Source organism: Callithrix jacchus, chromosome 7 (genome assembly GCF_049354715.1).
Source record: "Callithrix jacchus isolate 240 chromosome 7, calJac240_pri, whole genome shotgun sequence".
Classification (NCBI taxonomy): Eukaryota; Metazoa; Chordata; class Mammalia; order Primates; family Cebidae; genus Callithrix; species Callithrix jacchus.
In genome coordinates this window covers 6340862-6367108 of record NC_133508.1, presented here as the reverse complement: position 1 = coordinate 6367108, position 26247 = coordinate 6340862, and the positions used below count along the sequence as shown (strand labels likewise).

Sequence of the window (26247 nt, the reverse complement as noted above, 5' to 3'; positions counted from 1 at the left end):
ATGCATTAGGGTTTCTCCTCGTCTCAGCTACTTGAAAGTCCTGGCCCCCTATCTCCAAGACACGCGATTTACCTGACCCCATGACTGACCCCCATTACCTCACCCTACCTTCCCTGCCCCCTGCTTTGTACTCAATAGAAGTCAGAGCGTCCAGGCCCTCGGGGCCACTGCAGGTCTCCGAGCTTCGGTTGGCAGTGGACCCCTGGGGCCCAAACTCTCTTTTCTCTTTCTTGGTGTCTTGTGTCTTTTATTTCCACAGTTCCTCGTCTCTACACCAGCAGAGAGGGGCTCACAGGACCCTGTAGGGCTGGACCCTACACAAAGGCCCATCCAAATTCAATAGAATGGGGAAATAGACTCTACCTCTTTCTGGGCATAGTGCCAAGGCACAGAAGAGCATGTGGGACTAGAAATAGTGCAGCGCCCCTTTTTGGAAAATACAACTGGCCTCAGAACCCTTTGTGTGGGATTGCCCCAGAAAGCCATATGAATTATTCATTATGGAAGTTGGACACTCTGAAGAGCTGATGACCTTTGTCACCATGATATGATGTCCCACCCCTCTCCAATGCCAGCCTTCCATCTGTCCCGGGAAGGGCTGTCTTTCATAGTGGGTGTCCAGCATCTCTGTCTCTCCTCTTGGCCTCTTCCAGCCACACCCTCAACCCCACGCCTCCTCTAGCTACTCTAGTTCACTATATTCTTTCTCCCCTCTGAACTTTTACTCCTGTAGCACTGACAGAGCCTTGATAGACATCCCGCTCTCATGAGTTAATTTCCTTGTGCGCCTGAAAACCAGATAATTAGCCCTTGGCATCTCTCACCGTGTCATGCACAGAGTGGGCATTCAGTGCACGGTTCTTGATTCGATTATACATTCATGACATCACTGTTCAGTTAGTCTCCCTGGGCTGCATGTCAACACGGAGGAAAACTACAGCCCCCTGACCTATTAGAAAAATGTGACATCTCCTCACTGGAATGCTCAGTCGCCCTTCCAAGACAGGAAAATAAACATCAGATTTGGTCTTGTTTTTCTGATCCTCATGCATTCATGGCTTCATACCTCTGGGCGTGTAAAGAATTGGATTGTTTCATAATTGCTTAGAGGTAAGCATAAAATGCACTAAGGCGTTGAACTCTGGGTGCAGTGAAAGAGAAGCTGGGAAGGGTGAGAATTCATGGAATCTGGTTGGGTCCTCCTAATTTTGTGCCTTTGTGTGGAAGAAGAGCAGATGGTGGGAGGGTAAAAGGAAGGGCTATTTCAAGTTGCTTCAAAAACTGGGAGTGGGTGGGAATTAAGTCTCTATCAGGTCAAGTTATCTGGTTAAAATTAGTGAAGTGACTGAGAGTGAGCCTTGAGGTTTATTTTTTGGAAGAAGTTTAAAAGTCCTTCCTTCAAAACACTCCTGCTCATCTAATGCAATACGTCTGATTTGTCACAGGCAATTTCTATGAACTTATGCTGTTTTCCCAGTGGACTAGAGTTTATGTATCTTCTTAATGTGCACAGCCCAGTGGGGAGAGAATCTGTGTGTTCCCCTCCCATCTCCTTGCTGACAATGCCTGCTCCCAGCTGGCTTCAGAACCACCCTTGGCAGAGGGAGTAATAGACCCTCCCTCCGCCCCCAAAATCTTGAAGAATGTGCCTTGATTAGAAGCACAAAGCAGACTTCAAGATGTGCTCAGCAGCTGTGGACACCCTGGAGATAAAAAGAAAAGGGGGCTGGTGCCTGTAATGCCAGCACCTTGGGAGGCTGAGACAGGCAGATCACTTGAGGTCAGAAGTTCGAAACCAGCCTGGTCTGCATGGTGAAACCCCATCTCTACTAAAAATACGAAACATTAGCCAGGCATGGTGGGGTGCACCTGTATTCCCAGCTCCTTGGGAGGCTGAGTCAGGAGAATTGCTGAACCCAGGAGGCGGAGGTTGCAGTAAGCTGAGATCACACCACTGCACTCCAGCCTGGGTGACAAAGCAAGACTCTGCCTTCAAAAAAAAAAAAAAAAAGAGAGAGAGAGAGAGAGAATGTAGAGGACTGGAACCATTATGTCACACATCCAAAAAGGGGGCCATCCACTTTTTGGTTTACAATATGAAATGTTTTCATGCCAAGCTATCCTTTCCAAATTGCGTTCTAGTAACTTAATCTTATGATTACTTTGTATTGATTGTCTAAATCCGTCACCAATTTGTGACAGTAAAACGCAAGCTGGAAGGATGTTAGGGTTAGGAGAGAAGGAGTGGATGCCACAGGCCACGGGCCACCCGGTCTCCATTCACAGATAACAGATTCTCGTTTTCATCCTCAGGTGACAAGTAACAGCTATGTGATTGGGTGGGTGAAGAATAAATGTACGGCAGCCATGTGATTGGCTGGGTGGGGAATAAATGTACGGCAGCCATGTGATTGGCTGGGTGGGGAATAAATGTACGGCAGCCATGTGATTGGCTGGGTGGGGAATAAATGTACGGCAGCCATGTGATTGGCTGGGTGGGGAATAAATGTACGGCAGCCATGTGATTGGCTGGGTGGGGAATAAATTTACGGCAGCCATGTGATTGGCTGGGTGGGAAATAAATGTACGGCAGCCATGTGATTGGCTGGGTGGGGAATAAATGTACGGCAGCCATGTGATTGGCTGGGTGGGGAATAAATTTACGGCAGCCATGTGATTGGCTGGGTGAGGAATAAATTTACGGCAGCCATGTGATTGGCTGGGTGGGGAATAAATTTACGGCAGCCATGTGATTGGCTGGGTGGGGAATAAATGTACGGCAGCCATGTGATTGGCTGGGTGGGGAATAAATTTACGGCAGCCATGTGATTGGCTGGGTGAGGAATAAATTTACGGCAGCTATGCTAGTTGCACCATGTCGCTCCCTTTATATTTTTAAAGCAAAGGTTGAAATTCAAAAGAAGTCTCGTTTGGTGTTTTTTTCACTTCTGACGGTGAACTCCCTGACGACAGAGACAGTGGGTTTCCTGGCAGAAAACCCCCTGGCTTGTCACCCAACAGTGTGCAAACAACAGGTGTGTGGGTGAAGAGGACTCATTAATGTCACATGCAAAGAGAGGAGTGAAAGGTCGACATAAATTCTCTTCCTTATCCAAAGAGCAAAACTCTCTATTCAGAGGAAGATGGAGCTGAAACAAGTATGTCTGTTTCCTTCTTCGTATCCCACGAATGTACCCCTAGGTATGGCAGGTGGGACCTGTGGAGTCACTCACTGTCCAGAGGCCACAGAGGCTCATTCCTTGTTAGAACAAGGTTGCCTGTGCCGGCAGCAGGTCCTGTGTGCAGTCATCGGGGCTGGTGCCTGCCAGGCGGGGCTGACAGGGCTGTTGCCATAGCCCCGGGCAGTGTTTCCATAACACGGCCAGCCCACATCCCCAGCAGGCCAGCTTGGACCGTTTGCCCGGCATGAGGCGAGACAGGCTGGAGAGGGATCAAGGACCCTGTGGGATTGGAATTCTGGGTTTTTCGTGTGAGAGTTTAACTCAGCTAAAACCAGAACCTACATGAGCACAGGCCCAAGATCCAAAGGGGAAAGGCCTGAACACTCTCTTCCCACCGTCTTTTCAGTGGGGCTTTGGGAGTTTGCAGGGCGTTCTGAGTGTTTGGGCTGCAGGGATTCAAGCATCAGGGAGATTCCAGGAGCTGAAGGGGGTGGAATCAGAACAAGAGGGGTGTTAAGTAAAACCAGTGGACCTGCGTGGGTCCTATGGGTCAAGGGTTCAGGAAGAGATTTGCAAACCTCTCTACTCTGTCTACAAAAGAACGCAAAGGAATCAGAAACTTAATTTGAAGTGGAGTTTTTGGGGATCTTTGATTTCCTGGCAATGGTAGGCTACCCACCATCTGGGAGCTGTGTGTGTCATTGAAAAGAGAGTCCCCTCTGGCATGAGTGCAGTGCAGCAATGTGGCCTGGAATCCCCGGGTGGTCTCAGCCCATTTTAATTGGCAATTCTACCAGGGTTCCTGGAGACCCAGGAAACAAAATTCACTACTGCTCCTTACTCAGAACTGGTGAAAACCTGGATGGAGCTGTTGGGAGTCCTCCCACTGCAGAGACAGGCTTCTAGGGAGACAGGGTCAGAACTAGCGAGTGCAGCTGGGTTTGCCCAGCTGCTGGAGCCCACGTGTGCCACTCCTCAGTGTGCAGGTGGCATCCTCTGCCCAGACCGACCCCATCTCTTCTTCCCTCCCCCATTCCTCCCGGTGGCCTCCATGATCCGTCTGACTTCCTAAAACAGAGAGGATATCTAAATATCATTTTCAAACTTTCTCAGCTGGTAAATGATAACATTATTATATACTTGCCTTTCTTATCTTTCTACCAAACAGTAGGTTCCTTGAGGACAGACATCATTCTTGCCCATGTTCATGTCCCCTAACTAATGGGCTTTGCGCTTACCTAACAAGTATGTGGCACGTATCTGTTTAAATCGCATAAAACAAATATCTCAGTGTTTGCAGTAGTGGACATATACCAAAAAAGTATCACGGGGGCCATTTCAGAATCCCTAATCTTCCAGGAACTTTTCAATGACCACATAGATGGTGTTTTCCCCATGCTGACCCACTGTCCTCATGGACTATGGAGAATAATGACTTTTTATATCCATAGTCAATATTTACTTTGGATGTCAGTAGGTTGAGTTAGTAGTTTCATTCTGGTCCCTTGTTCACTCTGGTGCAATCCCCTATACAAAGGGCCTGACAAAGTGCCTGGTGGATGGGATTCGATACGTGCTAGCACCTTTTCTTTCCCTGCTAATGAGAACCTAGCAATAAGCACTCACAGAAGTGAGGTCTGGAGTCTTGGTTCTTGGCTGTGACTGCCTCTGGCAAGAGGGAGAGATGGCTGCTTTTCACCTAGGGATAAGGTATTATCTTTAAAGCACTTCGTGATCTCAGAAGAAAACCATGCTCTAAGACCCCAGAGCACGATCTCATTTCTCTGCTGTTGTTAACAAAATACATGTGTTCCTGGCACAAGGACTTACACTTAGCAGGTAACTCCCAAACTGTCAGTGTAGTGGTGCATCATTTTTTGGCCACTTGGCCTTTTTGGGCAAATGCCTAACTGTGGAGACTCCCTGACTTTACGAGTTCTGCCTCCACATGGAAGCTTTGGCAGGGTTTATTTCTTGGGGCAAGTTTCAGGAAGTCGGACAAGAAAGCTTGGCGGCCCAAAGCTTCTTTTTCTCCTTCCCTGGGGTGTGCTCCTAAGAGCACATCAGGAAAGACAGACTTTTAGGGCAGCGTTTCAGCCTTGTCCTTTGGTCCTTCTGATTTTCAGGAAGACATAGATGTACCCGCTAGAACTCATGGAGAAGAGAGATTTAGATATTTGCTACTCCAAGCACAGTCCACAGGCATCTGCATGGGCCTCCCTTTGGGGAGTGTCAGAAACGGAGGATCTCAGATTCACTTCCACAAGAACAGTATGGAGCAAACCACCCCCATGATTCAAATGATCTCCCACTGGGTCCCTCCCACAACATGTGGGAATTATGGGAGTACAATTCAAGATGAGATTAGGGTGGGGACATAGAGCCAAACCGAATCAATAGAAAATTCCAGAAGGGTATGGAAATAGGGTGTAGTTCCAACCCAAGTTTCATCATAGAAGCTTTTAGGCTCCTCCAGCTGCAGATCTGGGGCAGATCAACCATCTCATTAGGCCCTGCCAAGTGGCTGCCTGGGAAGGAAGGCCGTGGTGGGCAGCAGGAAGAGGAAAGAGAGTGCACAAATTATTTTCTTATAAATTTTCTAGTAACCCATATGCATTATAAGATTTCCAGGCACTACATAGAGCATAAAGCACCAGACACGAGAGCCGCCTTCCTCCAAGATTGCTCTCACCATATGGAATTGATTAGGAGCATAGACTGCCATTGTTTGAACTCAGCTACATTACTCCCCAGCTGTGTGATCTCAGGCAAATTATGTAACTTCTCCCTGCCTCAGTTTCCTCAGCTGTAAAGTGGAGATAAGAGAAGGGTGGTTGTGACGTTCAGCCTTGATGTATGTAAAGCCCTTTCACGCCATGGCAGCCCGGGAGTCTTATGAGCTGGCTGTTCTCATTCTAACACGTTCATGATTTTTCACACTTAAAACTTGGATCCGTTTGGCATTTCGGTGTAAGGAGTGTCCCCTCCTCCAGGGGTTAAACGGTTATGCATTTGTCTCAACATCATTTATCAACGAATCTCTCTTTCCACCTGTCTTATGGGTTGAATCGCGTCGCCTAAAAAGATACGTTAATGTCCTAACCTCCAGTAACTCACAATGTGACCTTATTTTTATTTTATTTTATTATTTATTTTGAGATAGAGTCCAACTCTGCAGCCCAGGCTGGAGTGCCGTGGCATGATCTTGGCTCACTGTAACCTCCCCGTCTTGGACTCAAGAGATTCTCATGCCTTAGCCTCTCCAGTAGCTGGGACTACAGGTGTGCACCACCATAACTGGCGATGTTTTTGTATATTTAGTAGAGATGGGGTTTCACCATGTTGGCCAGGCTGGTTTTAAACCCCTGGCCTCAAGTGATCCATCTCAGCCTCCCAATGTATCAGCATCACAGGAGTGAGCCACGGCGCCCAGCCAGGAATGTGACCTTATTTAGAAATAGTGTGGTTAAGGATGTAATTAGTTGACCAGGCGTGGTGGCTTATGCCTGTAAGCCCAGTTTGGGAGGCTGAGGCAAGCAGATCACCTGAGATCAGGAGTTCAAGACCAGCCTGATCAACGTAGTGAAACCCCATCTCTACTAAAAATACAGAAGTTAAGCAGGTAAGGTGGTGGGTGCCTCAATCTCAGCTACCCAGGAGGCTGAGGCAGGAAAATTGCTTGAACCTGGGAGGTGGAGGTTGCAGTGAGCTGAGATTGTCACTGAACTCCAGCCTGGGTGACAGAGTGAGGCTAAAAAAAGGATGTGATTAGGTAAGATGAGGTCACACTGCATGGGTGGGTCCCTAATTCAAGATGACTGGTGTCTTTTAAGAAGAAGAAAAGACACAGAGGGAAGTTGGGGAAGAGGACCAGGTTAAAATACAGGCAGAGAGTGGAGTGATATGAGGAGCCAGGGAATGCCTGGGGCAACCAGGAGCTGGAGGAGGCAGGAAGCATCCTCTGCAGAGGCCTCGGAGAAAGCACAACCTTGCCAACACCTCGACTGCAGACTTCTGGCCTGCAGACTGTGAGTCGATCAATTTCTGCGATTTTTCAGCCACCACGTTTGTGGGACTTTGGTTTGCCAGCCCTGGGAAGCTAATGTTACATAGAATGGGTGTGTTTTTTTCTTGTCTGGGTCTGGTTGCTTAGTCCTCTGACTTTAATGATATGTTGTAACGATCAACAAGTCCAGTTCAAATGTCGGAGACACTGAACTTTCCCGTTATCCCCAACAGAAAGTTTTTGAGATAAAATTTGACGTTTTGATACCAAAAGTGCCAAATCAGTAACTGTGACTGGCCACTGTAAAATCCTCACACTTACCTGCCAGCCTGTGTTCGCAAGGCCCCTGTCGGCTCCACGTCTCACTCCATGGCTCCAGGCATGGAGACCCTTTCCACCACGATGCTCAGATCAGGATGGCTCGTCCCAGCTGCCACGGCTCCCGTGAATTGTAGAGGTTTATAAAACTCAGTGGGGTGAAGCTGCTGATTAGTAGGCGCTATCTACGTCTAGAACTGAAGACTGCATCAGCGCAAGATGAAGTCTTCGTTCCTTGGCTTATGGCGGCGTTAACTGTTTTTCAAGGACCACTGGTGGGAGTGGCGAAAGACAGCACCAGTGCCAGGTTCTATTTCACTTGAGTAAAGAACATCAGATTAAAATAACGAGTGACAATCCAGGACCTCGGAGGCTTCCTGGGGGAGCTGCCCACAGGGCCTCGGTGTGAGGCCTCCTCTGTGCCTGAAATAGGGCTGCATTTCATAGCAGCCAAGTGTCAGGAAATATGCTCTTAATTATCACTTAAGATGTAACCTGTCAGAGGTATTAGGATCACTTGTGCTTAATGAGAATTGATTTTCAGATTGCATTACCCAGGAAGCCCAGGATAATGGAAACCTCCAGCTCTTTCCTGAGACCTTAAGTCCCCACATGTCTCTCTGTGCCAATGTTCACCACATCAGCAGCAACCAGACATCTGATCTGCCCACAGGCGGCTCAGGCCAAGCCTGCTCAGCCTTAGAGCAATCGCTGATGAATGAGATTCCACAGAGCTGAGCCTGGCTCACAGTTTTATTGTGAAGTGAGGGAACCCCAGGGAAAACTAATGAGGGGTTGAGGTTTTCACTGTGGCCCGCAGGCTGGCCTCGTCAGTGCAAGGATATAGTGTAGAAACGACGTGTGGATGGGGAAAGCATCCGTTTGAGCCATGCCCACCTCTGGCTTGCTCTTCCACTGGTGTCCTGACCTTTCTGAAATGGTCAGGCAAGTCCTGGGAGAGAGGCCAGCACAGGTGGGCAGCGGGTGGCGTTGGGAAGAAAAAGATCCAGACTGGATGACTTCCAGTCTGAAGTCAGCCCTCTGCCACACTCAAATTTTTCTTGCCATAAACTGATACCACCCTGACGATGATTGACAATATTTTCCTCCAAGTGGATCTAGTAAAATTTATGTTTGTTATGCAAAGAAGACTTAAATCACTACTGTACGCCTGTTCATCTCAGCGGTCTGAAAAAACGTTTCTCAGATGAAGGTGGATATTGTGGCCTGCTGATGGTTTTGGAGGAGAGCTCCAGGGATTTCTTTTTTGAAGCAGACATTTGAGATGTGTGAAATGCACAGTCACACAATCTGGGACTTTTCTTTTTCCTTGTCAGAATCAGAAGGATTGAAAAAGAATTGAAAGGGGAATCACTTCTTTACAGTGAGATCCCACGCTGTTGATTTTTGTGTCTGTATACAACCTCAAAGAATGGAGGTGTGTGTCCCTCTCCTTCAGAAACAAGGACATAATCTATGTGTAATTAATCATGTGGGGACCACGCTGGAAGACTGTGTAGCAGCTCTTGGCTGTCCAAACACTGACTACATGGATTTAACCTGCCATTGACAGTGGCGTCATTTTTCTCGTCCTCCAGAGGAACATAAACCTGTCCGTGTTACTCATCCTGAAGCAGTTTTGGAAAAGCATGTATCTGGGCAGAAAATGAAACTTCACTAGAGCTCCCTTTGCACTGGAGGCTGGAGGAATCTCGTGGACTTGGAGACTCTGCCCTGTCTCCACGGCCACGGACCCTTCGGTGCCGCCTCCACAGCGTTTCCATTTGCTGCCCTCAAAGCCCCGCTCCTCCCTCTCCCATGCATGATTTCGAGCTATATCCTTAATATCCAGGTTCCCTTGCATTTCCTGACAATGGGTAGAAGTGCAAGGGGATTTCAGCTCCCCAGAGGGAGGGCTTCTCCGTGCCTAAGACCCAGGATGGATGCTGATCTGTCGTCAAGTAGTGACTGTGACTCTTGCCCCCACCGTGTCAGGAGGTTTTATTGGACTCCATCCCAGATTCTGAGCTGGAGCTGGTCCTGAGATGGTGAGCGTGACTGTCCTGGTCAACAGAAGTGTCTCCAAAAGGGTTTCTGAAAGCAGAATGGAGTCACCCAGCCAGGCACGCAGGCCGGGGCAGGAAATTGGCCTTGGAGCCCCCTCAGCTCAGGATGGGGTGGAGGCAAACAGGATTGTGCATCATCCTTCATAAAGAAGGTTCTCTCGGAGATTTGGATTTCCTCAAGGAGCCCTCAAAGCAATAAAATGGTACGTCCTTTCGACTGAGAACCCTGGCCGAGTCTGCGAGGCAGAGGGCGGCCGGCAGGACGTCTGCATCTCAGAGGCTCCAGGCAGGTGTTTGGCTCTGCTTGTTTTTCAGGGTATTCTCTGGAAGGCACACACCTTTCCCAGTTTTCTGGGAACAACCCGAAAACCCTGGTGACTTGGAATTCTGTTCTGATGCTATCTATCCTTGAGATTCAGCCTCCAAATAAAGGAGGCACCTGGAGAAGTCGAGGCCATAAGAACGCTGGTGGCTGTCACTGACTTGGTGCAGTGAAAAGACAGGGACCGAAAACTCATCCGTCTTTGAACCCCAAATGCATCAATTATAGAAACAGAATGACCCTGAGCCTTGTAGGACATCCGGATGCTTTGGGCACCATACCCATTGTCTCCCCCATCCCCGAATGGTTTTTTTCTTTCTTTTTTGAGACAGAGTCTTGCTCTGTAGCCCATGCAGGAGTGCAATGATGCGATCTCAGCTCACTGCCATCCCTGCCTCTCGGGTCCTGGTTCAACAATTCTCCTGCCTCAGCCTTTCCAGTAACTGGGAATGTAGGTACACACTACCATGCCCAGTTAATTTTTGTATTTTTAGTAGAGATGGGGTTTCACTATGTTGGCCAGGCTGGTCTTGAACTCCTGACCACCATACCATGTCAGATTTTCATCCTGAATATCACTCCCCACATTATTTCCTACGTTCCCTTGGCGACCAGGGACCTTTTTCTCCAGAGGTGCATCATCCAACGACCAGGAGCAAGAGGTTGAGAGGGTTGGAAATTAGCCTGGCCGGATGACAGAGCACAAGAGACGCTGAACAGAGAAGGGTAAAATTACCCTGTCCCTTCTGCCCCCTTCTCTTACCAAAACTTGACATTGGAAAACATGTTTCATCATCTTTCACAACCCAGTTTCAGGGTCTTGCTCAAAATCATTTTCTGTCTCAAATAATAATAACACTAAATGTCTTATTCTTTTTTGAGGCCATCGTGTGCTGGGTGGAGGATAAGCTGAGGAAGTATAAACAGAAGACAAACCATCCTCAGTGCAGGCGGGAGGCAGAGTCTATCAGTCACAAGCCAAGAAGAGAATCAGGTATGGACTCCTCCATGTGACCCTAAACAGGATCCTTTCGGCTGGTTAGCATGTGATAACCCGTGCATCTGGGTACAGACAGGCCACAGTTGCATTTGTAATCTTTATTAAGAGTCATACATCTCTACATACCCACTTATAAGAGCAGTATGTATTCACTGTAGAAACTACTGCTAAAAGAGAAACACAAAGAAAGAAAGAAATAGGGCCAGGCGCGGTGGCTCACCCTGTAATCCCAGCACTTTGGGAGGCCGAGGTGATCACCTGAGGTCAGGAGTTCGAGACCAGCCTGGTCAACATGGTGAAACCCTGTCTCTACTAAAAATACAAAAATTAGCCAGGCATGGTGGTGCATACCTGTAATCCCAGCTACTTGGGAGGCTGAGGCAGGAGAATCTCTTGAACCTGAGATGCAGAGGTTGCAGTGAGCTGAGACTGCACCATTGCACTCCAGCCTGGGTGACAAGAGCAAAATCCTGTCTCAAAAAAAAAAGGCAATAAAACTCATCTATGGTCCTAACAATGTGCCAATGTGCTTTCCTCCCCTCTTCGCTGACGGGGGCCGATCTTCACAGTATTATTAATAGAATTATTACTATAATTATTATTCATGGTGATAATCAACTTGCAGTCAGAGCTCTTAAACATTTACTGTCACCCTGGTAGTCTCCTTCCAGAGCCAGGGAAACCCAGCGGACCCTGTAGCACAGGCCTGCCTAAAAGCACGTCTAGCTTTGGTGGACACGACAGGAGTCCAAGCCTCCCCACTCCCAGCTGAAGTCTAGCTTTCTTCTGATGGTTGGTTGCCTAAAATACTGTCAATTTGCTGTTCCATGAATTACGTGGACTTAGGAACACAGAGACTGAGTTATAGTCATAAGAGCCAGACAGCAAAAGTTAATCAGAAAGTCTCAGCATTGCCTCCGAGAAATAGGCAGGGATTTTATGGGGGCACTGGAGCTCCACTGTGAGAACTGAACAAAGACAAGAGTTCAGTGACTTGGCTCAAAGAATAGAAAGGGGTGAGGTTAGCTGCACCCCAGGTTAGGCACAGTCCACCCTTTCACGCCCTGCCCCTGTGCATCCCACCCTTTTCTGTTAGAGCACAGGGTACGCTGGATCGTTTCTTCTTTGCTGATTACCGAAGGGGTCACTCTGTCGTATCCCTGCACCTTGGTTTCTCCTGCTGGCAGCAGTATCGTTGGGAACATGTGTGTGGATAAAAAATCTCCCATAGAGCTCAATGCAAGAGGGAAGCGGCCATTACCATCCTGGGGAAAGGCACATTCTAACTCACCTGCATGTGGTGCAGAGAGTCCCATGCTTTGCATCCCGCAGCACAGAAAGGCAGAAACACGACGAGGTGTCCTCCTCACACCCACAATCGGCACCATCCTCTGCTTCCCAAGAGTCTGATAGCGCCAGGCAGACTCATGGCATCAGAAGCCAAGTCAAAAAGGAAAAAAAAAGATCATGGGGATGAGCTGATCACTCCTTGGTCCTTCCCACATCCTTGTTGCCTTACTCAGAAAGGTCAGTTAGGCACCAGTATCCTCATTACCCAGAAGCTTTAGTGATGATTTAAGGGGATTTTGCACACGTTTGCTTTGTAGAGAAATTCAGCTGATGGAACAGGTGTGGAATAGGTGGCTGTCTGTCTGAAACACTTGATCTCAGACAGATCCAGCACCAGACCCTGTCCTTGTGAGGTTCATTGATTCCTCTCAGTGGCTGGGAGGCAGTCACTAGGGTCTTCCTCTCAGCTCAGACTGTGCCCAGCAGGACTGCGATGCAGAGCCTTCATTCCCCATTGGGTGTTCCCAGCAACCGGATGTCTTATTGTCTTTCCTGAGGGTCGGACAGACGTTCACCTGTGAGGGTGGGACCCTGCTCCCTTCGTAGTAGGCAGAAAATCCAGTCATACCGCACCCCGGGGACCCAAATCTTTTTCTCAGTTTTGGTGAAATGTCCTGAGTCTCACCTCTGAGAATAACTTTCTAGCTGTGTACTGGCGTGGTTTACTGAAACTGTCAGAAGAGGTGTTTTATTTCTTATCAATAATCTGGAAATGGGGCTCTTTTGAAACCCTTTTTTTTTTTTCCAAAAAAAACCCAAAGAAGATAAAACACTGAATTAAAAAGAAATGCACTGTTTGTGGTCATGTGTGTTTTCTAAGGTTTCTTTCTTTTTTGTTTTTTTTTTAACAATGAATACGTATTATTTTGCAATTAGATACAAGTTGTGGTTTGTGATTGACATCAGAGGGCTATCAGCCCAGCTACCACTGGAAGCAGAGTGGCGTTTCAGAATTTGTTCTCTCTTCCCACCATCCTTGAGGCACCTGCTTCATGTAATGCCTACCCTGAAGCTCCCCTAATGAGGGATGTTCATTCAAGGCCTTTCACACAAGGAACAAAGCACATTCACATTTTTCAAAGTCCGTTTCATTGTTGCAGTATTAGAATAGAAAGCAGGATATGTTTGCACTGTAATTTCAGAAGCAACTTTGGAAGTAGAGACATTTTGTGGGTCTCATCTCATAGACCTATGTCCGTCTGGGATCTTCCTCTCTTTCTTTCAAAAGCAAACATGTCAGGTTTGTTGAAGATCAGACGTTTGCAGATGTTTGGTGCTATTTCTGAGGCCTCTGTTTTGTTCCATCGGTCCATATGTCTGTTTTGGTACCAGTACCATGCTCTTTTGTTTACTGTAGCCTTGTGGTATAGTTTGAAGTCAGGTAGCGTGATGCCTCTGGCTTTTTTCTTTTGCTTAGGATTGTCTTGGCTACAAGGGCTTCTTTTTGGTTCCATATGGGATGGAAGGGGAGGGAGAGCATTAAGACAAATACCTAATGCATGTGGAGCTTAAAACCTAGACGATGAGTTGACAGGTGCAGCAAACCACCAAGGCACATGTATACTTATGGAATAAATGTTCAGCACGTGTATCCCAGAACTTAAAATTTGCTTAAAAAATTTTCAAAAGAAAAAATGTTTAAAAAGAAAGTATGTAAAATCATTGAAACAATGATCTGATGTTCAGATCATCATTTGGTCCATTTTGATTATTTTGAATGATGATTTTCATCAACATTTAGTTTCTTGCTGTGGGAGAGGGCGGTCCTAGTGCTCTGGGTTTATAGGTGAGAACGGGAGGTCCCAGGGACACATGTCCTGGGACCTTTGCCTTCAGTCATGCCCTTTGGGCTAGATCAGAAAAGCAGAGATTCGAAAAATTATGCTACATGGCTTCTGTGCATGCATTTGGGTGACTTAGTAAGAAGGACAGGAGCAGGTGCAGTTTGCAAGGATTTCATAAGGAGAATCTCATTAGGAGGAGAGGAAAGAAAAGAGAACTATCCTGTCCCATCCTACAAAGAAACTAGATATTTCCCTTCAGAATTTAACAAATATTTCTGGTCCTGTTATCCTTGTGTGCTTTTTCACTTTGCCTCCAGCCTCTCAAGAAACAAAGACTGCCCCTGTTTAAGGATCAAGGCCCCCACATTGAGGAATGCAGGGTCCCCTCTCTCTCACTAAGGGCCTGGACAGATGGTCCATCTAGGGCCCAAGCTGAACCACAGCTCTGGGGGCAGGCCCATCCCAGGCTGTGCCCTAATGGAACGGGCTGGAAACTTCTGGCAGCTTTGGTCTGGGATTTCCCTGGCTGCAGACACAGCCGTGGTCGTGGCCCCGGTCGTCGGCCTCCCTCTTCCCTGTGTCCTGCTCAGTCCCTGAGGATTTTGGTCAGAGAGTTAAGAACTCAGAAGCCTTTTTTAATTGTGCTAAAATATGCACAACATAAGGTTGATCATTTTAACCATTTTTGTATGTTTTTCTTTTAGTGTAGTTACTGCATCAATATTCGCAAATAGGTTTTCTCTGTAATTTTTGCCCATTATGCAATTTGTCAGGTTTTACTATTACTATGATGCTCACGTTTTTTTTTTTTTTACTGTGGTAAAAACCATATAACATAGAATTTACCATCTTAACCATTTTGTTTTCTTTTTGAGATGGAGTCTTGCTCTGTCACCCAGGCTGGAGTGCAATGGCGCAATCTCGGCTCACTGCAGCCTCCGCCTACTGGGCTCAAGCAATTCTCCTGCCTCAGCCTCTCAAGTAGTTGGGATTACAGGCACCCATCATCATGCCCTGCTAATTTTTATATTTTTGTAGAGATGGGGGTTTCACCATGTTGGCCAGGCTGATCTTGAACTCCTGACCTCAGGTAGTCTACCCGCCTGGGCCTCTCAAATTTCTGGCATTACAGGCCCATCTGAAGCATTTTTAAGTGTACAGTTCAGTAGCATTGAGCACATTCACACTCTTGTGGAAGACATCTCTAGAACTTCTCACCATTTAAGAAGGAAACTCTGCATCCATTAAACAGTAACTCTCCTTCTTGCTCTCCCCAAAATCACTGGCCACCATCATTGTGATTTCTGTCTCTATCACTACCCTGGGGTTCACATTTGTGGAATCATGCAATATTTGCCTTTTGTGACTGGCTTATTTCCCTCGGGATAATGTCCTCAAGGTGCATCCATGTTGTATGTATCGAAATTTCCTTCCTTTCTAAAGCAGAATAATATTCCACTATCTGTATGCATTATACTATACCTGCTTACTATTTTTTCATTGATGGACTTTGGGTTGCTGCCATCTCTTGGTAATTGAAAGAATGCTGCTATGCATATACACCATGGAATACTATGCAGCCATAAAAAAGGGTGAGTTCAGGTCCTTTGCAGGGACATGGATAAAGCTAGAAACCATCATTCTCAGTAAACTGACCCAAGAACAGAAAACCAAACACTGCGTGTTCTCACTCATAAGTGGGTGTTGAACAATGAGAACACAAGGACACAGGGGCCTGTTGGAGGTGGGGGGTCTAGGGGAGGAATAGCAGGGGTTAGGGAGATTGGGGAGGGATGACATTAGGAAAAACACCTAATGTAGGTGACGGAGGGATGGATGCAGCAAACCACCATGGCATGTGTATACCTATGTCACAGTCCTGCAGGGTCAGCACATATACCCCAGAACTTAAAGTATAATAATAATAATAAAGAATGCGGCTGTGAACGTGGGTGTACACGGATCTCTACAAGGCCTTGCTGTCAGCATCCTTAGTGTACAACTCATTATAGAGGAAAAGCACACTCAGATGGCTGTGTGTGGTCCCCAAGGACTGAGATCAACCACACGAATTGCAATTACATCAAGAAGGGCTGTCACCCCAATCTCCAGGCCTGGAAAGGGAAACATGGGGCATTTGTGAGGCTGGCTGCGATCTCCCATGAGGACATTTCTCACCAGCTTGTCTGAGGGACAACGTCCCCACACAGAGTCCAATCCCAGGACTCTGGTCATGGCCATGGTGGTATGATTGGCGGCATCCTGGACCTGGGCCCTCCCTCCACCAGGCCCACTCCTTCCCTCCTCTTCTCACCCCTGCATCAGGGCCCTTCATGCTGCACCTCCCCCTGCAGACCCCGCAAGTCCCCAGACCTCGGGGATCCCGAGTAAACTGGGCCTCCCTCTTCTCCTGCCTCTCCAGCCACCCGGTCTCCCTGCGCCCCTCCCCACATGCCCTTCCCTCTCCACAGGGTGCTAAAGTTTCCAGGCTGGATGGGGTGTGGAAAAGGTGCCTCTGGGTTTATCAGAGTTCATCAGACTGTCTCACAGCAGGCGCCAGGCTGGCAGCATCGCCTCGAGTAGGATTTCAACCATTTTCTCTGCCTAACACCTCCCCGGCCGGCCCCTCTGCCCCCACATAATAAGGTCCTTTCTTTCCCAGCTCTCGGTGGCGACAGCAGCCAGCCACTACTGCATGGGGACAGGAATTGGCTGTACTTAGCCTGCTGGGTTTCACTCTCTCTTAGTTACCAGCCTGTTCAGCTGTAACCCTAGCAGGCACCGCCAACGAGGGGTGCCAAGGTGTTTGCTTCAGAGGACCGAACCCACCTGGGAGCCGATCGCCCAGGCCTGGCTCTGTGCTGACCCTGTGGTCGGCGGCGGGTCACTGGGTGTGAGCTTCCCATGACCCCCTCCCTAAGCGAGAAGGAATAGGCTCACCTCTCCCTGACCTCACAGGGAGGTCTTGAGAACTGCTTTGTTAAAGTCCCGCAGAGGAAAGGAATTGAAGAGTAGTGGCCACAGAGGTCAAAAACCAAAAAACAATCCTGGATATTGTGCCTAAAACTCTGCTCACCGCAAGGGGTGGGCTGTTGGGAGTAACCCCAGAGCGCGGGTCATTCCAGGCCTCCAGCTGGATGAATCAGGCCCAAGTCAGAGCACGAGGGACGGAGGCTTGGCGGGACAGCCGGGCTGCCCCGGGACACAGCAGCAAAGCACTTTCTACAGTGGAGGCTTTAGGAGACTGCGTGACTCACAACCTCCACCTCAGAATTGCCCTTTTTTTTTTTCTTTAAGAAAGAGAGTTGGCCAGGCACAGTGCCTCATGACTATTATCCCAACACCTTGGGAGGCTGAGGCAGGCAGATCACTTAAGGCCAGGAGTTCAAGACCAGCCTGAGCAACATAGTGAGACACCCCGTCTCTACAAAAAAACAAACAAACGATTAGCTAGGCATGATAGCACACACCTGTTGTCACAGTTACCTTGGAGGCCGAGACAGGAGGATCAATTGAGTCCCAGAGGTCAAGGTTACAGTAAGCCATGATCACACTATTGCCCTCCAGCCTGGGCAGCACAGGAAGGCCCTATCTCAAAGACAGAGAGATAGAAAGAGAGGAGTGTCTAAATTTTGTATTTCATCAGATGCTCAGAGTGTCCAGGACTCAAAGGGGCTGAGCATCTCACAGTCATCTGCCAGGGTCCCTTCGGCTTCTGTGCCCTGGTGATCTGCAACATGCCCTCCTTCCTCCCATTGCCCTTTGCCCTGCGTTCTTCCCTCCAGGACCAGGTGCCCGAATGGGCATGAGCCAGCAGGCCACAGGTATGGAATCTATACCATCTCCCAGACAACAGGCACAAAAGAATGAACAGGGAGGGCAGGGGCAGGGGACACACGCCTCACAGGGGAAACTCAACTCAGGAGGCTTCCAGCAATCCTCAATGAACCTCAGAAATTGATGACACTTCCCAAGGATAGACAGTGCCAGGTTAGAAGGCTTAATTCATCTGAGTAGCTCTGGTGACCGAGGATGTGCAGAGGAGGAAGGGCAATGACTCGGGAAACTTTTCTGAAATGATATGCCCTCTGGGTCCCCGGGGTCTCTGTGGCACCCTCCCCATCCCACTTCTCTCCAACCCAAAGGAGCTCACCCCGCTGTGCCCAGGTATCATCTTGAGTCTCCCTTCCCCTCCTTCCTTTCTTGCCGACTGCCAAACTCCATGTTCTCCCCTGGACTTGCTTATCTCCTCTGCAGAAACCAGGGCACGTCCCCAGCTCAGCATGGGGTAACTGACAGGGAGAAAAGGAAGCTCCCAGTTTCTACCTGCACTGCTGTAGACAGCTCATTATTCACATCCATAGCGGCACGGTCCAGGCCTCTCCCAGGAAGACAAGTGACACCGAAAAGCCACTCAGTATGCCTGTGAGTTCTGTCTCTATTTCACCCCCAGCTTGGGTGTAGCACCCACCTCACCTCCGCCCCCAGGAGGCTCCAGACCCCCAACCCCACCATTGTCCTTCCAACTGAAAATGATTTGCTCAGAAAGCTGCTGACTACAAGGGCTTTCCAAGGATGTCATGTCTAAGGAAAAGGGAGAAACGTGAACTTGGAGCGGTCCTGGGGTCTCTGGGCCTCCTGGGGTCTGAAGCATCAATGCAGGCCCAGCAGAGAGCGCTGGCTGCCTGGCCAAGGCTTTTCCACCATGGGCCCCACACTCTCCCCATCTCTATCCAGGTTTCTTTCCAAAAAAAAGCCTTGTCCAACAACCAACACTGGGAAGGGGGTGGTGGACTTCCTAAGGTGGCCCCGTCACAGCCACCCATCAAGAATCTCGCCCACGCCCATCCTGGCCATTGGCAGAAGCCGAACAGCATGGGCCACAGCAGACACCAGTTTTAGAAGGAAATAGGCAGCTCAGAAACCACTGCTTCTGGAGTGAAGAAAGGCCGGGATGCTCAGCGGGTAGACACGGGTGGGATCCTGGAATCGGGGTGCAGCAGCCCACGGCAGTCACTTAGAAGCTTCTCTTGTTTAGTCTCCCAGAGTCATGAAAAGAGGAAGCAGCCAGGCTGCTTTGGACGGGCAGCCAGGGCTCTCTGCTGGGCCCGCATATGCTGTCTTGATGCCTCAGACTCCAGGGGGCCTGGAGACCTAGGACTGCTCCAAGCTCACGTTTCTCTCTTTTCCTTAGACACGACATCCTTGAAAACATCTCATAGTCAGCGGTATATGAGCTCTGTGATGAGGGCAGGGGATGTATTTGCCCCTTATACCATTTATTTTCCTTTTCCTTGGAAAGTCTTTATGATGAAGAAATAAGTGATTAGATTCAATGCTCCTAGACATGCTTCCCCTTCAAAGCTGGCCAGTGCTGCGAGACCCAGATCCAAGGCCAGCTCCTCTTGCATCCAGATGAGCACAATCTCTTCCTTTTGAAACCCCCATCCTTTTATTGGAACCTCTCTAAGACAGGCAGATGTCCACCTCTTCTCATAACTAATTACACAAAACATTATCTACAGGGAAGGACAGGAGGCATGCTCTGTCCCCTCCACATAGTGTCTGCTGAAGATTAGTTGAATCAATGAATAAGTGGATGTGTTCATTTTGAAGCATTTTCTCTGCTGGGAAAATTGCATGAACAATTTAAAATGCTATGTCATTCAATAATACACACAGCTTTTTTTTTTTTTTTTTTTTTGAGACGGAGTTCCACTCTTGTTACCCAGGCTGGAGTGCAATGGCACAATCTCGGCTCACCGCAACCTCCGCCTCCTGGGTTCAGGCAATTCTCCTGCCTCAGCCTCCTGAGTAGCTGGGATTACAGGCACGTGCCACCATGCCCAGCTAATTTTTTGTATTTTTCGTAGAGACGGGGTCTCACCATGTTGACCAGGATGGTCTCAATCTCTTGACCTCGTGATCCACCCGCCTCGGCCTCCCAAAGTGCTGGGATTACAGGCTTGATCATAAATGTCCAAAGTGCTCCATTTTAGTTTCCCGAACAGACAAAGAAATTGAAAGGATAAGCAGTTGCCTACAAGTTCTAGAACATTCAGCCTCTAGAATATTCCTAGGCTCCAGCCCTCTTCAGTTTTGAGCTGAGCCTGAAATCACTTTTGCCTTCCCATGGAAAGGTTTGCTTTCTTCTGTAACTTTCCCTGTGGACCTTCAGAGTAGAAGCCGGACTTTGGTCTTGTACGACATTTTACTTTTTGACATTTATAGGGCTTATGTTAACTTTGTGGCTGAACAATTCAAGAAATCGGAGGCAAACTTCCAGTGGGAAATAGAACCAAATAAAGAATAGAGCATCCAGGACTTCATTCACGCTCAGATATCTGCAGCTCTGTATTTTCTACATTGCCCGTACTCCTAGAATGAAATTTGTTGTTTTGTAAAAAGCATTCTAAAAGGCATGTACAGTGAATTTTGTACTCATAGTTCAATGAAGTTATTTAATGGGCATGTCAATGAACTTCGTACATGTAATTGTCAACTTATATAACCAGAAATTCCCAGGGAGCCATCAGAACACTGGATTTTCTCTTGAGCAAACACAGCTGTTGTTTTGAGGACATAATATGATTAACAGAGAATTTTCAGGAAAAACACTGTGGCAATAAAAATTAATTTGGGTTGGCTTCCCATGAAATATACCATATATATGTATGCATATACATACATATCTATATCTATCTATCTATAATCTATCTATATATATGAGGAGAGAGGCATTTTTTCACCTTTATTTGCAAATCCAAAATAGAAAAATACGGTGCTGAAATGTGTCCTTCCTTGCCTCCCAGATCCCCAATCCCAAATACCCATAATACAAATTATAGCCACTTTGAAGATGGAAAGTTTGCTTTAACTCCTAAGTTCACGGTGATTCCAGAAGCACTAAAGGGAAGTGACATTGAAAGAAGTCGGCACGGCAAATCTATGTTCAAAGCCACCAGTGTGTGCAGAGGCAGACGTGGAAACCAAGACATTGATGAGGTCCCTAAGAAAGAAAGTGCAGAGGACCAAAGAGAAACCTTAGTGATCTCATCCATGTTTTAGGCTGGTAGGAGGAAAGAAACTTATGATAAGAGACTAGGAAAGATTTTTTTAAAACCAAGGCAGGCAGATCACCTGAGGTCAGGAGTTTGAGACTAGCCTGGCCAACATGATGAAACCCCCGTCTCTACTAAAAATACAAAAATAGTCAGGTGTGGTCGTGGGCGCCTGTAATCCCACCTACTCGGGAGGCTGAGGTACAAAAATCACTTGAGCTAAGGAGGCAGAGTTTGCAGTGAGCCAAGATCACGCCACTGCACTCCAGCCTGGGTGACAGAGCGCGACTCTGTCTCAAAAAAAAACAAAAAGAATCACACCGAAGAAGCAAAGGGATCCAGCATCTCATCAAAGGGAAACAAAGTCACTCTACAAAAGAAACAGAGGAAACAAGATCAAACAACTCAACAGAGTCACGTAGTGGACGTTGAAGGCACTGGTCGCTGGAGGGGACATTGAGATGGCAGCGTGACGTCTGAGATGTGGTTCTGTTAATGGGGTGAAGACAGAAGCTGAATCTGATGACTTAAGCAACTGACTAGGGTGGAAAAATAATCGGGGCTCAAATAGCAACCACTAGAGCAAATCCAACAAGGAAATAAAAGAGAAAGTCGAAGCCCCAAGGGGGTCCAAGCAAGGGACAATAGTTTCAGACTAGAGGACATTTTTGGAACCGTATCTGTAATCAAGAGAGAAGCACCTGGTGAAAAGCGAGAATCTAGAGGGAATACATGAGAAAACCACCTGAGGACGTGGGAAGAGGTGGGATCCAGAGTGGAGGGAGCTGTACCTGGAAGGAAGCAGATACCAAATGACAGAACCTCGCAAAGACACAGTCCCTTTGATAGGAGAAAGAGTGAAGAGGGAGTTCCTGCCTCAGTTTTCTCAGTAAAACAGGAGGCATGGCCATGGAGGGAAGCTACGGGGCTTGGTGGCATAGGCAGCTGAAGGGGAATGGAGTGGCCATCGAGACAATGCATAGAGAGAAAAATGATCAGTTCTTCCTAATGCTGGCAGGAGCCCTGTGGGTGGAGGTGGAATGACCGTGGCAGAGTTCTCTGACTGTCCCCAGGCACTCTCCGCATCTCAGGAGAGGAAGAGGGGACGTGGATGCCATGTTGGAGACCCATCTGGCTTGGGGCAAGGGTTCCACCAAGCGTTTTCTATGGTGGGCTCCCAGAGGCCACCAGCTCACCAGTGCTATGTCTGAAATACAGAATGAGAAGATTGCCTCAATGTGGGAGAAGTTCCTGGCTGCCTGACATCATATTCCTGTGATGAGAAACACGTGGCTGCCTCTGTCCTTCAGCTGATGGAACTCTCCATCTTTGGAGCGGTCTCCTGACCCTCTTCCTGACTTCACAGTTGTGCCTCCTCTGAGCTCAGCCCTTGGCAAGTTTTCTTACGGTATTGACCACACTATTTCTATCTGCATTCTTTCTTATTTAGGTATTTATTTTTAAGACAGAGTCTCACTCTGTTGCCCAGGCTGGGGTGCAGTGGTGCGACCTCAGCTCACTGCAGCCTGAAGCTACTGGGCTCAAGAAGTCCTCCCACCTCAGCCTCCTAAGAGGCGAGGACCACAAGTGCACATCACCATGCCCAGCTTATGTTTTAAATTTCTGTAGAGATGGGGTCTCCCTATGTTGCCCAGGCTGGGCATTCTCTTTCAATATCCCGTTGTAAGCTAAGGATTCTATAGAGGCATGAACGTTGTTTTCCTTGGAACCCCTGGGCCTGGCGCACTGGAACTGGATACATACTGGAGTCACAGAATGAATCATTTTGCATTTATCTCGTGGCAGGTCAGGAAGCACCTTTTTCTGAAGGCAGAAGGTAAAGGTTACAGGATCGTAGAGGTTACCCTACTCCAGCTCCTTCATTTTATTTTTTTGAGACAGAGTTTCACTTGATCACCCCAGTGGCATGATCACAGCTGCTGGTAGCCTCACCCTCCTGGGCTCATGTGATCCTCCCACCTCAGCCTCCTGGGTAACTGGGACTACAGGTGCCCAGCACCACACCCAACTAAATTTTTTTTTTTTAACTTTTTGTAGAGACAGCGTTTTGCCCTGTTGCCCAGGCCTGAGCTCAAGTGATTCACCTGCCTCAGCCTCCCAAAGTGCTAGAATTACAGGCGTGAGCCACTGAGCCTGTCCCTTCATTTTAAAGCTATGGGAGATGCCGAAAGTAGAGATAAATCAACCTTGACATCAGTGGTTCACTTGTCCTCTCTTTAATACAGCCCACTAATGATGCCTCCTTTGGGTCCTCTGTCTGCTTTGGTTCTAAGCAGGTGTTGCCTCACTTAGCTTGTATTATAGCACGATTGAGATATAAACGAGAACCAATAAAACTGGATCTCAGAACTGGAGGCAGGAATGCCAGAACCATGAGTTAAAAATGGCACCTAGGAGGGAGATGGCCCTGAGCCCAGTGGAAGCAGCGCCAGTCAAGACAGGGCAAAGTATGTGCCAGAGGGTACCCGATAATGTACTGGTCCCAATAATGATCAGCATTTGTGACACCAGAGTCCCCAGGCGGGAATGGACTGAGAGGCTAAGTATCTATCTGACAGTTCCAGAAGAGCGCAGGGATGACTACTGCAAAGCTGCTGTTCTCTAGAGTAATCTGTGTGACTTCAACATCATTCTGCCAGTGTCGCTACTCCATTTACATATCATTGCGTGTAATTCAGAAATGCCTGGAAACAAGCAGTGCACTTAGAGTCATCACGTTTTATTATCAACAGCCCTGATTCCATTTTCCCTCTGAAAAATAAACAGACCAAGATGTTTGTTTTTACTCATCGTTCTCCCAACAAGTTTTGTCTAAGTAAAATGTCTCTTGAATGTGAACTATCTCATACCCTACCAATTATTTAAAACTGACTAAAATAAATATTTAAAGCTACATTTCTAAGTATTTGCTTAGCTGCGTTGCTTTGTTTGCTGTTTATTTTAGCTGGCTCATGTCCTTATGGTTCCAAGAGTCCTTTAAGTTTTAATAACAGCATTGTTTATGCACATTCTGGGAAGCTTAAAGAATGGGAAAAGGTCATCCATCATGTTTGATCATCATGAAAGATCAAAATCGTTCATGTTGTGAATGATTTGTTCTCTTCGTCAGCCTGGGCTGCCTCAACAAGAATGCCACAGACTTGGGTGGCTTAAACAACAAACATTTTCTCATGGTTCTGGAGGCTGGGAAGTCCAAGATCAAGGCGCCAGCAGACAGTGTCAGGTGAGGGCCGTCTTCCTGGCTTGCAAGTGGCCACCTTCTTTTCGTATCCCCACATGGTGGAGAGGAAAAAGACCATCTCTCCCATGTCCCTTCTGACAGGGGCCTTAATCCCATTCGTGAAGGCGCTCCCTCAAGATCTAATCTCCTTCCAAAGGTCCCAGAGCCAAGAACCATCACATTCAGGATTTAAGCTTCCACATATGAATTTGGGGAAGACACACACACACTAAATCCAAGGTATGTGGTTTAACCAAAATATAAATGTAAAGAAATGAACCCTGTTCCTAATCCACCTACCAGGATACATGATTCGATTAACTGTTGAATGTTACTCCCTAGAGAAACGCAGAGGCACAGCTGTGGCACCAAGGGAATGGGAACGCTACATGGTTTCTTCTCCCTGGTTGACAAACACTCAAGGAAAAGCAATGATTGCCCAGACGGTGAAAGAGTGTCAAAGCAAACACAGTGATTTCTGGGGGTTCTGTGCAGCCCTGCGTTAAGTATTTTGTACAGCTTGGCGAAAACCACCCCATGGCAGTCTCTGCCTCGGTTTCCCTGTCTGAGAAGAGAATTTCTCCCTTCCTCTGCGTTTACTTTAAAGAGCTTGCTATTCACAACACACGTGGACAATAGAAAATGCTATGTTTTTTTCCTCAAATGCAAAGGTCCTAACTATACCATTGGTATGGGGTTTGGGGCTTTCAGATACTGATCCCCAGCTAAAACTGATCCCATTTGCAAAAAATAAAAATAAAACAAAATAAATTTATACTTAAAGAAGACGAGGAAGAAAAGTGATGTTCGTCTAAAGTAAAATGTAATTTTTAAAAATAAAAGCTCCACTTTGATATTTTTAATGCATTTTTTTCTGAGTGAGCTAGTTAGTGACGGGTATCTCATTGGAATGTTTTTCTCAGCTCTCAGATAACGCAGCACCACAAGCAGTAGGAACTGTTCTAATAACATCCTCTTCTCCGCAGCGTAGAGACTTACACCTGGAACAACAGATCACTGCCCCCAGTGCTCCACAGGGGACGAGGCTACCTGGCTCCAGCTCCGGGCCGTCTGTCTGGCTACGATTTACATGGTAGGAAGGCCCCTGGGAGCCTGGCCAGCCCCTGGCTACCTCTAGCTTCTGCTCCCTTTCTTTGAGCTCTACAATCTGAAAGCATCTGTCAGCAGCGCGGGCTGACAGCCTTTGCACCTCTGGCATGAACACAGGCGGCTGAGTTTGGGAAGACGGAAGTCAAATAAATAGCGCAGCAGACAGGCGCTGGGTGGTGGGTTCACAAAGCAGAAAGAGACGGGCCCGGACAGTCCCCCAGCGCGAACTCCTTCCCGAAGCCGCTGCATCCGACAGGAACATGTGGATGTCATTTTACCGCCTGAGTGTTTCCCCAGGGAAGGCAAACATGATCAACAATTTTCTCAACTCATGTTTCCCTCCCAGTGCTAAGTATGCTTTTGCATTTCACACGGGGACTGCTCTGGTCTCAAGCCCCACGGAAGAAGCCTCCTATGAGGCCAGCCCCAGAGCCTTGAACTCTGGCCTGCATTGAAACATGTCACTTCCCTGACCCCTGTGTCTCTTTCTCTGCTGTTTCGCCCACGTGCTCCCAGTGCCCGTCTGCTGACGGGTGACATTCGTGGACTCTGGAAGCCCCCTCTGACCTTAACCTTTCCTTAGGGTATCAGGTGTGTCCAAGTTTGGGAACTAAAACCCCTTTCACGCTGGTTTCCTGGCTTTTCTTCTATCTGACACGAGGGAAGCTGGAAGTCCTGGAATTTCTAAGTGCTTCCTTCCTATAGGTGGCCTGGAGAACCTGCTGAAGCCGGCTCTGCCTCCCGTCCCAGCCCTGTGCACATGTAATTGATCACCTCCTGGAGGGCCACAAGGAAAAAAGGTCTGGA

At 47.9% G+C, this 26247-nt stretch overlaps 1 protein-coding gene and 1 long non-coding RNA gene across 5 annotated transcripts in view; one reads left to right on the top strand and one right to left on the bottom strand.

Moving 5' to 3' along the window:
• The window catches only part of ITIH5 (inter-alpha-trypsin inhibitor heavy chain 5), a 194077-nt gene that overhangs the window by 55530 nt on the left and 112300 nt on the right, over positions 1 to 26247 (bottom strand). Inside the window, exon 15 of one of the 3 annotated variants that reach the window (XM_002750029.6) lies at positions 19711 to 20406. The exons of the other annotated variants lie outside the window; for them this stretch is intronic. The gene's annotated coding sequence lies outside the window, so the exon portion shown is untranslated. Of the gene's footprint in view, positions 1 to 19710; positions 20407 to 26247 lie in introns of those variants that run through there. 3 annotated transcript variants of the gene reach the window in all.
• LOC118155235 (uncharacterized) lies at positions 988 to 25421 on the top strand. Of its 2 annotated transcripts, none has more exons than XR_004745427.3 (3): positions 988 to 1110; positions 10777 to 10888; positions 25317 to 25421. It is a non-coding gene; the product is annotated as an uncharacterized LOC118155235 (long non-coding RNA). The 2 variants fall into 2 exon arrangements; XR_004745426.3 differs by lacking the exon at positions 988 to 1110 and adding an exon at positions 7075 to 7210.